Consider the following 11,886-nt stretch of genomic DNA (forward strand, 5'->3'; position numbering starts at 1 on the left):
TTTATACATATTATATTTGCATAATTTCTACCCTTCCCACTCTCGTTCTGTCTCCTCCCATGTCTCCTCCTTACAATTTCTCATGCCTCCTCTTTGATTATTATTGTTACATATACATATATATTTATAAGTATACATATATATATATACGTACATATGTATGTATAATGCACTGAGTCCGCTTAGTGGAGCTCGTGTGTGCATGTGTTCAGGACCACCCACTTGGGGTTACTTCTTCGGGAGCTGGTCCCTGGAAAAATCTACTTCTCCCTCCCTCAGCATCCAGTTGCCTGTCGTTCTTCGTCCTGAGGGGGGGCCCTGTGGCATTCCCCCATCTACCTTGACAAGTCAGTGGTTTTATCATTATGAAGTTCTTGTTAGACTACCACACTGTGGAGATTGCATGGGTGTGGCTTTCCTATCCTGTCGGGAATGCATTGACTAGCAGTGGTGCCTTGTCCCTCTGCCTCTTACAACCTTTCTGCACCCTTAAGCAATGTTCCTGGAGCCTTAGGTGTAGAGGTTGTATGTATCACTTAGGGATGGACCCTCACTGTTACTTACCCTCTGTGTTTTGACCAGTTGTGGAACTCTAGTAGTCTCCGTCTGTTGTAAAAGGAGTTTCTTTGATGAGTGGTGAGAGGTGCACTTGTCTGTAAATTTTCTTAAATATGTGAAATAAATATCAATGCTTAGCACTCGGGAGGCAGAGGCAGGCGGATCTCTCTGAGTTCAAGGCCAGCCTGGTCTACATAGTGAGTTCCAGGACAGTTGGGTCTATAGAGAGACCCTGTCTCAAAAAAGACAAAAAAAAAGACCAAAAGTGTGTGTGTGTGTGTGTGTGTGTGTGTGTCAATGCTTAATGCATGGAATCTCACCTTCCCCCATTCTTTATATTTTTCTTTTCTTTTGGTAGTCTCAGGGTTGATATGAGATTATGCTGAGTCTGCAAAGTATACTGAATGGACTAGGAGCTGTGGTGACTCCTTGCCACAGGGATGTTTATAAGGCTGCTCGATCCTGCCTCACTGATAGATCCATGGCTGTTCGTTGTGCTGCCGCAAAGGTAAAATGGTCTTACTGCCAACTTCCTAAAAGTGTATACAAAGCAAGTTAAACTGGATCATCTGTGAAAACATTAGTAACAGCTATATGATCTTGAAGCTATATCCTTGGTAACCAGCTGAGTGGATCTGATGTTAACACATGAGGAACCACAGGCCCAGAGACCTAGATGAATTTCCCAAGGTTCAAGTAGCTAGTAACGCATTGTCAGTGGGTAGGAGGTTCAAGAGTCCGTGCTTATGTATGTCTTCTGTTTACTGTGCTTCCTCTCTGTACATGGTCAAACTAAAATCTATACGTGAGACTTGTTGTTTCAAATTGATGTTTTATATTCCATTTATTTATTTTATATGAGTATGAGTGTTTTGCCTGCATGTATGTAAGTGCCCCTGTGCATGTAATGCCCTGGGAGGTCAGAAGAGGGTGTCAGATCCCCTGGAATTGGAGTCACAGATGGTTAGCTGCATGTGAGTGAGTGCTAGGAACTGAATTCTGGTCTTCTGCAAGAGCGGCCAATGCTCTTAATCTCCGAGCCATCTCTCCAGGCCCCAGTATATGTACTTTAAATTTTATGTCTATGAGTATATTGCCTGCATGTAAGTAAGTGCGGTGCTGGGATTTGAACCCGGGTCTTCTGCAGGAACAGTCAGTGTTCTTAACCACTGACCCATCTCTCCAGCCCCATGGGAGTTTTCTTGATGATGTTTTTTCACATCTACCTTTAGAAATAACATTCATTTGCATCCTCTCACACAGCTCTCTTATATCTCATCTAATTTTCCAAGATGCATCCAACAGGGAAAACAAACTAAACTCTTCCTCTCCATCACTTACCTTATTATGTGACAAAAAGTATACTACACTACTTTCTTCTTGATTTCCATTTCTTTTCCACTTACAGTAAATAATTGGGTAATAATGTGAATCAACTAGTTTCCAAATTTCCTGCTCTTAAATAATAGAAAGTATGCTTTTAATTAGAAACTACAAAAGAGAAACAAATTTCAAAATTGAATATGACCCAAGAGCTCTTTGTGATCAAATTCTATAGACAGAGAAATTATTCCTTCAGGGCCTGTTTCCATACCCCCTGAATCATGTTAGAACCAGTGGCTACTGTTTTAACTTAACCCTGTGGAATCATTCTTTGAAAACTTAAATGCTGTTAGAACCAGAGCAGCGAGATCTCAGATGGAAACATTAAATTTTGCATTCTTGATAATGAAATGGCATTATAAGGCAGGTTCAAATAAGACTTTTATTTAGTTAAATATGAACTCCATTACATTAAAAGAAATTTCTATTTTAAACATTAGAAAATATCTCATCTCTCATCGTTTCTACTTGAAATGTTACATAATGAATAGACAAAGTCATTGGAGGAACCAGTGATAGCTCAGCAGTTAAGAGCACTTGCTGGCCAGTGAGCCGGGGCTTGGCTTCTGAGGTCCGGTGGAGGGTGTCGCCGTGTCATCATGCCTTACAGAAAGAAAAAAACCCTTCATAGAGAAGAAGAAAGCTCTGTCTTTTCACTTGGTCCACCGGAGCCAGCGAGATCCTTTAGCAGCAAATCAGACCAGGCCCTGGAGGGTGCTCTTGCCCACACAGAAAGTAAATGATGGAGAAAGGGGCACTGAGCAGAGAAGTACAATGTATTCTTCGATGATGACTATGACTACCTGCAACACCTGAAGGAACAATCTGGGCCAGCAGAACGCATTCCCAGCACTTCCTTCAGCTCATACAACAGCAGGGATGAGCAGGAAGAAACCTCAGTGATTCCGAGGACTGGAATCAAGTTGCCTTCATCTGTGTTTGCATCAGTTTGCGGAAGACGTTGGATTGGTAAACAAAGCAGCTCCAGTTTCAGGGCCTCGACTGGATTTTGATCCTCACATTGCAGCTCTTGATGATGATGTTGACTTTGATGACCCAGATAATCTCCTTGAAGATGACTTTATTCTTCAAGCCAATAAGCCAACAAGAGAGGAAGAGGGAGCATACTAAAATCTGAGCATGAAGACAGGGAGTGGGAAGATGTGGACAGCAAGGAAGGAGTGGGTACAGCCTGTATGTAGTTCCACAGGGCCACTGCCACATGGAGATGACATGTCTGTCCCCAGTTCCCTTCATGAAGCCATCAGAAAGCACTTGTTTTGGGAAGAGGAAATCAAAAGCCACTTCACAGAATATTCTGTGACTTCTTCAGTCATGAGGAGAAACAAACAACTAACTTCATGATGAGCCATTTGAGTTTTATGAACAGTACGATGATGTTGAAATTGGAGCTCGGGATAATGGTGAATCGCAAGGTTCCATTCAAGTAGACAGCAGTCAGCTACAGGACATCTTGAATGATTACTACAAGGAGAACGCAGGGAATTGTGTAAAATTGAATACTCTTGAACCTTTTGAGGATCAAGATTTGCCAACGACTGAGCTTCATGAATCTGAACAGGAAGAGAGAATTACTGTAGTTCTTGAAGAAACCAGAGAAGTGGGACTGTGAGTCCATTTGCAGTACATACTCAAATATATACAACCATCCACAGCTTATCAAATATGTATCAAAGCCCAAACAAATCCACCTATCTTCTAAAACAGGAATACCTCTAGATGTCTTACAAAAGAAAGGACTCACAGCAAAGCAGGTTGAGCGAATGCAAATGATCAATGGGAGTGATCTGCCCAAGGTGTCAACCCAGCCATGCTGTAAAAACAAAAGCAGAGAAGATAAAAGAGCAAGAAAAGAAGCCAGAAAGGAGGGGAAGAATGCTAACAAATTAGCATTCAAGCTGGAGAAAAGAAGACAAGAAAAGGAGCTGATGAACCTGAAGAAGCGTGTGGAGGGTCTGAAGCTGTAGGCAGGTGAACATTCGGCAAGGAGTAAAGTCTCTTTCAGACGATCTTCATTATGCTCAGTAATCAGCCAGGGTCTTCAGAGAGAGGGAAACTTGTCCCTGCCATTCTTACAGGCAGATGCGAAGAGAAAAACACAGGGTTCACATCATTTTTTATCAAGCAGGTTTCTCTTGTCAGCTGTCTTATAAATATTGTAATGTTTTAAGTTTAATATTAATGACTTCATGAAAGCAAAATATTTGGATCAATAAAAGGGAAATGTCTTCCTAGCTTGAAAAAAAAAAAAAAAAAAAAATACTTAAAACAATCTGCCCTTGCTGAGGACTCAGTTCCGTTCCCAGCACCCATGTCAGGCAGCTCACAACTGCCTGTGACTCTAGCTCCAGAGGATCCAACAGCCTCTTATGGCCTTCACTGGCACCTGCATGCACATGCACATACACACACAGACACATACATGCACTTAAACAAAGTCAATGGAGAAAAACAATATCATGACAAACGCCAAACCTACCCCAACACTCAAATCTACCTTTGCTATAGACTTCGAGACAATAATTGTCAAAATTCTTTGAACCTCTATTTCTTCATCAGTAAAATAGATTTGATAGCATAGACTTCAGAGTGTTATTATAAAAACTAATGCTGTAACATAAAAGAAGAATGTAGTCCAGGGCCTTAGTATTACACATGCATGTTAAATTTTAGTAAAATTCGTGCATTGAAAATTAAATTTCCCGGTAAGGAAATTACTAACAGAAATGGACTCGGTCAACAGCTGAAACAGGGACAAATATATTATGAGCTATTTTTCTTGACTTGTTTTGACATGAATTGACTGAAATACTGCCATGCAGCCAATACCAATTTTTTTTATTACCACTCTGTTAAAAATAACTGACAGAACATTTTATTTTCATGTCAAGGAGAAAGAACTGAGTGGCTTTTCAAAATGACTGCCATGCTTCCAATCCATATTTCAAAAGCCTGTCCAATTTGAATTTATGTTTTATTCACTTCATTTTAAAAGCATAAAAAACTGTAATAAAATGGGTAAAAACTACATTTGAGCTAAAAATTGCTGACCTTTGCCTTTTTTATATTACAGAGAAAACTTGCTAACTTAGAGACTGATGAGTATACTGTGTATTACCAATACTGATCAACACTAGTTTATATTTTTACTATCAATTTATAATAAGTAGGAGACAGAAGGAAGGAAGGAAGAATAGAGAAAGGAAAGGAGGGAAGAAAAGAGGGAGGGACAGAAGTAGGGAGAGAGAAGGAAGGAAGGAGGAAGGAAGGAAGGAGGGAGGGAGGGAGGGAGGGAAGGAGGGAGCAAGGAAGGAGGGAGGAAGGAAGGAAGGAAGGAAGGAAGGAAGGAAGGAAGGAAGGAAGGAAGGAAGAGAAGATGAGAGGAGAGGACAGAGGAGGGGAGGGAATAGAGAACAGCCTGTAGAACTTTTGTGGATTCTTGATCTTATTTTGGCAACTTGAAAACTTCAGGAATTTGAAGTAGTTGTTTCAGGGAACTTAAAGTGAGCTGAAGCTGATACTTGGGCTTCTCAGCCATTCCCTTAGGCAACTGAAATGCCCAAATAATCTTGCGCTTTGAAAGCAAGGTTGCTTAAATAAGTGAAAAATAAATAAATAAATAAATAAATAAATAAATAAATAAATAACATAAAGCATTTAACTAAATGAGAAAATACTATCTGCTTTTAAGAAACTTATGGAACTATTTTGAAATTTGTCTTAAAAGAGGCTGAAGGGATGGCTCAGTGCTTAAGAGCACTGGCTGCTCTTGCAAAGGCTCTGGGTTCGATTTCCAGCACCTACATGGTAGCTAACAGTTGCCTGAAACTCCAGTTCCAGAGGAATCCAACACCCTCTTCTGACCTATGCAGGCATTGCATGACAAGAGTGCACTTACATACATGCAGGCAATACACTCATACACATAAAATAAAAATAATAAAATATTTTTCAAAAAAAGAAATCTGTCGTGAAAAATTAACTTTATATTGGATTAATTTTTTTCAAGATTTCTGTGTGTGTTTGTGTGTATGTGTGTGTGTGTGTGTGTGTAAAACCACCAAGGCCAGATGAGAGTGTCAGTTCCCCTGACACTAGAGTTAAAGGGTGTTGTAAGCCACACTATGTGGACCCTGACAACCCAGTTGTGATTCTCAGTAAGAGCAGCAAGCATGCTTAACTGCTGAGCCCTCAGCTCTCTTTATTGAATTAAATTTTGCAAAGAGTTGCACATTCTTATTCTGACTAGGAAGGCACAGTTAGTTCTCTTCAGGATAAATGGAAGCATGCTTACTTAGGGTCAAAATTCTAAAATCATGCTTTTAGAAATTGGACTGTTTGAACCCATTTGTGAACAATCCACACCCCCAACATGCAGTTCTGTGTCTTTTATCAATGGCACTGGCTCTCTTTCCATGCTAAAGCTAAAGCTTTTGTAACTGTGAAAGAATAAAACATTTTCAGATCAGGATTCTGTCATCACCCTCTAACAGAGCCTAAGTTCATTATGAATATCTGTCTTTCTGCAGGTGCTTTCCCAGGGGAGTGAAGGACACACATCTGGGAACACACACTCAAAAATCCTCCAAAATATATTCCCAACCACCATCTCTCTGCATCTTTTTAATTCTCCAGTCCAAGCTCAAAGTAGACTTTTTTCAAAACGAGACATAACTCTCTTAACTCTTAACTAGTTATAGTTCTATATGCTCACATAAAATTGGCATTTCATCTGGCAAGTAGAGCCAAGAAAGTTTTGTTGTTCAGGGTTGGGGAGGTTCAGTTCACAGAGCTGGGGAGGGGCACGACTAACAAATATAATTTCTTAATGTTTAGTTTTCTCACATGTTTGTTCCTTTGATCAGAATGAAGTGGCCCTCTTTATCTCTTATGATCAGTTTTAGTTAAAAGTCTATTTTATCAGATATTAGAAGTGCAACGCCTACTTTTTTCTTAGTACCAATCGCTTGGTATTTTTTTTCCATCCTTTCACCTTAAGGTAGTGACTGTCCTTGAAAGTGAAATGAGTTTCTTGCAGACAACAAAAAGATGGGGTTTGTTTCTTAATTCATTCAACTAGTCTGTATCTTTTGACTGGGGAGTTCAGTCCATTAATATTTAAAGTTATTAATGAAAGATGTGTATTGAATCCTGTCATTTTTATTTCTGTTCACATTCTTGATATAGCTGTGCATTTCCACAGTTATACGTTCACTGAATTTCTTTCCATAGCCTCTTATGTATAGTGGTTCCTTTATTCAGCTCTTTGTATTGCTTCCAGAACTCTCTGAAGGGCTGGTTTTGTGGACATGAATTCCTTCAGCCTATTTATGTCATGGAAGATTTTTTCTCTCCCCTTCGACTAGAATAGACATTTTGGCTGGGTAAAGTAATCTGGGTTGGCATCTGTGTTCATTTAGAGCTGGGAATACTTTGGTCCAGGCTCTTCTGGCTTTCATAGTTTATACTGAAAAGTCAGCTGTAATCCTAATGGATTTTCCTTTATATGCGACTTGTTGTTTCTCTTTTGCAGCTTTCAGTATTATCTCTTTGTTCTGTGCATTTAGTGTTTTTACTATCATGTGCTGTGGAGAGTTTCTTTTCTGGTCCTGTCTATTTGGTGCTCTATATGCTTCTTGTATTTGTATGGGCGTGTCTTTCTTTAATTTGGGGAAATTTTCTTCTACAATCCTATTGAAGATCTGTTCCATACCATTATCTTGAGATTCTCCTCCTTCCTGTGTGCCTATGATTCGTAAATTTGGTTTTTATATGGTGTCACACAATTTTTGCATATTCCACTCTTGTGTTTTCTTAAATTTTTCATAATCTTTGCTTGAGTGGTCTAATTCATCCACTTTATCTTCCAGTCTTGATACTCTGTTTTCTATTTCATTCATCCTATTGGTGAGGCTTTCTCTTGTCATTTCTAATTGACTTACTGAGTGTTTCACTTCCTTCTTCATTTCAGTCTGAGTATTCTTCAATATTTCTCTTTTCTGAATTCATTCAGAAGTTTATCCCTATCTTCCTTCAGTTCTTTGATTTCTTTGTGTGTTCTTTAAATTCACTGAATTCTTTTATCATGTTTATAATTGTTCTTTTGAGTTCCATGTCCTGTGTTATCTCTAGGCAGTTCTCATCGTACTCCTCTAGAGGACTATTGGTACTTTGTATGGATATATTATTTTCATGTTATTTTTTCTCTTTGACTTTGACATGTGAATTTCCCTCGTAGTTTCTTATTCTTGTGTGAGATTCAAGCCTTCCTTTGTTGAGTTTAGAGCTCCTCTTTTTGTAAACTTTATGTGCCTATGTGGTTTACTTGTTGGGCATGAAAAGCTGGTTGGTCTAATCTTCAGGTTCTCTCTTTTGATTTTATATTGGAGTGGCCTAATTGCTTTTGTCTTCAGGAGTTCCCACAGAGGCCCAAGTGAGATGAGGCTCAGATTCTCTCAGGCTTTCTCCTAAGGTCTGGATCCCTCCAGGAAAGATGCTGCCCTCAGGAATTTGGGGGCTGGGCTGGCCTGGGAGCAGGGCCCAGGAAAGATGCTGATCTCAGGAAGCTGGTGGCTGTGCCACCCAGGGATGCAAAGGAAGATGGGTTTCCCCACCCCAAGGGCAGCCCCAAGGGCTCCTGGGGACTACTGGGAGGAACTGGGTTGGTCTGGATGAAAAGGATCAGGAAGCAGTGGGGATTTGGGGCCTAGAGGTCAGTCCAGGAGTCTGTGGTTCCAAGACAAGAAATGGGCCAGTACCCAGACTAGGAGGGAACTGGGAGGGTGACTGAGGCTGGGGGGAGTCAAGGCCCAGTGGGCCCCGCTGGACTTACCCAGAAAAGGTGCTGGCGCCAGGACTCCCAGAGGCTGTGCAGCCCAGAGAAGCAAAGGGAGGTGAGGGTGGGACCAGGCCCAGAGGTCTCCTGGGGACCTCAGGAGTGACTGGGTTGGTCCCAATGCAAAGCATCAGAAAGCAGTGGCAGCTCTGGGCTGAGAGGTTAGCCCTGGTGTCTGGGGTGCCAAGACAAGAAATGGGCCTGTACCCAGGCTAGGAGGGGAGCTGGGAGGGTGAAAGAGGCTGGAGGAGTCAAGGTGCAGTGGGAACACAGGACTTACCCAGGAAAGGTGCTGGCACTAGGACACGGGAGGCTGTGCAGCCCCGGAAGCAAAGAGAGGCGAGGGCGGGAGCAGGCCAAGAGCAGCTATTTTCAATATACAGTTGGAGCCTACTATTTACATATTCTTCCCACCACACATCTCTAACTAGTCTTAGAACAAACCTCATTTTTTTTTATATTCCTTCATCATTGTAGGAACTGTTCACTTTATGTGAGATTCCTCTTTTCTTCCATGTCTTCCTGCTCTCTGTCCTTTCACCCAAAGTACTGTGCCAGAATAGATGATAATCCCAGCGTCCTTTTCTGGCCATGCCCAAGCCTGGTTAATGATCTGCTTTCATGGAACCAGGTGCATATATCCACAGAGCATGGTTCTACTGTGGTGTCACTACCAGTTCACTATTGTTTTCAAGGGAACAAGCTCTAAGGCAGCTGCTAAGATATGGTGTCCTGGACAGGTATCCATATATTCATTCCACAGCATGACAGCAATCACTTAAGAGATATTTATTGAGTGACATGAATGAGTGCTGGCAAATGACAGCTCAACTGAAGAAATTGCTAGTGAACCTTAAGGAATTAGAACGCCTGATCATTTTGGTTCAGTGCATTCCTTTCCACAGATGCCTGTGATTACAATTTTATGCATTCAAATTGCATAATTCTTCCAGAACAGTTCCAAATTTAATCTAAGGCACAATATCCTGAAATTCAACCCCAGGAACAAATTTTTAAAAATAAAAAGCACTCCCCCATCCATTTGGAGCTTCTGCCGCCATTGTTGACTCTGAGTACACCTGTATCAGAACCGAGCCACTTCTGTAACTTTCAAATGCAATATAAAATAGCTAGCAGAATGAGTGAGATGCTCTAACCACAGACCTCTTATTAGTAACCTTATTGTTATTCTCAGCCTCGACTTCAAAATTTTTTGATAGATTTCCCAGGGAACAGAGTCTTATATAAAATCTTTCCATGGTAAGTGCTGTGCTCTCTTCTATGTTCCTCCAAGGAAGAAATTTCAAATAGCTTTCTACATACTGAGGATTCATGTGGTCATACATGCCTTAATAAAAGTAACATTGTGTGTTATTGCTGTTTGTTCCTTTGAAGAAGAATGTATTAGGTTTCTTTTGTGAGCTTGGAGAATTCCCTTTGCCATTTTGAAAATGGGTTTTATTAAAATTCCCCTTTAGTTGACATCTAACAATAGGCCCCCACATAACTCATAAGCTCTAAAGTGGGGAATAAATAGACATTAAGATGTACCAGAAGGTCTAGAAATAGAAACAGGAGTGCTGGTGGTATTGATAATGATGATGGTAGTGATGGTGGTAAGGCCACAGTGACCTCAATTCTAGTGATGGTTAGTAGTGATGACTGCATTAGTGGTTGGTACCAATGATCTTGGAGATATGGTAGGGATAATGATAGTGGTCAGATGCTGGTGGTGATAATAGTGATGGTGGTGGCTGTGACACAAGATTTTGAGTGTGACAGGACCTTTCACAGCCCAGTTGTACATGACCCAAGGACCTAGGGTTCTACACACTCATGATCATCAAAGATTGACCTGGGATAGTGGCTTCAGTTCATTGGCTCACAGCAAATAAGATTGATGACAGGGACCTTCATGGACATAAGCAAAGCAGAATTTTATTGGGAATACTGCTGAAGAATGAGAAATTAAAGAAGGTGAGAGAAACTCCAGAGCGTTGGAAACGGTTTCCAAAGGAGGAAAGGGTTGCCAAATTTCCTTTATCTAGGGGTTTTATATGGTCACGGCAGAAACTGAACAAGGCTGACATAATTTCTATTGAGATTGGACTACCATGGGTCAAGCCAATGGAGGGGCCACAAGCTCTTGTGCATCCCCCCTGGCCCATCCAGGGAGATGGTCATGCTATTCATGAACTACCCACACAGTTAGGCATAACTGAAGCTCCCCTCTGTCCATCTATGACTCCAGCTTCGACCTTGACTTTCTGCTTACTGTTAGTCATTTGGATAGCATTACTACCCTCTGACCTTGCTGTTGTCTCAAGTGCTGTTAATTATACTAAGCTCTCTTTGTTCTCACATTTACAGGATCAGCTTGCAGCTTTACTATGGCAGAGTTAACGCTAGCTATCACAGTCATCAAGATATAGCTATAGTCTTTTAGGATTACCTCATATTTAGTCATTTGTCTATAAAATGGTATGCTGGTTTTTTTTGTTAACTTGACACAAACTAGTCACCTGGGAAGAGGGAGCCTCAACTTGAAGAATTTCCTAGATCACAGATGCCATGGCTGTGAGGCATTTTCTGAATTTCTAATTGATGTAGGAGGATCCAGCCCACTGTGGGTGGTGCCATTCTTAGACAGGTGAGCCTGGGCCTTATAAAACAGTAGCTGAGCAAGCCATAGGAAGCAAGCTAGTAAGCTGCATTCCTCCATTGTCTCAGTTCCTGTCTCCAAGTTCCTGCCTTGACTTCTTGCCCTGACTTCATTCCGTGATGGATTATGACCTGAGGCTATAAACTGAAATAAACCCTTTCCTCTCAAGTTAATTTTGATCCTAGTGTTTATCACAGCAATAAACACCAAACTAAGACAAGCAGTAGTTGCATAGTTGGAAGCTTATTACAAGCCAGTGTTCCTTCCAATTTAGTCTACCATAATTAGCTGTGTTAGAAGCAAGCATATAAAAAAAAAAAAAAAAAAATAAGGGGCTGGAGAGATAGCTCCATAGTTAAGAGCACTGGCTGCTCTTGCAGAGGACCCAGGTTCGATTCCCAGCACCCATGTGGAAATCCAGCACCAG

At 41.0% G+C, this 11,886-nt stretch overlaps 1 pseudogene; it reads left to right on the top strand.

The window, feature by feature from the left end:
* The first annotated feature begins 1,039 nt into the window (after nt 1–1,039).
* Nucleotides 1,040–3,994, top strand: LOC103740616 (annotated as a pseudogene).
* Nucleotides 3,995–11,886: the final 7,892 nt, after the last annotated feature.

Source organism: Nannospalax galili, unplaced genomic scaffold, assembly GCF_000622305.1.
Source record: "Nannospalax galili isolate Female #2095 unplaced genomic scaffold, S.galili_v1.0 scaffold41, whole genome shotgun sequence".
Classification (NCBI taxonomy): Eukaryota; Metazoa; Chordata; class Mammalia; order Rodentia; family Spalacidae; genus Nannospalax; species Nannospalax galili.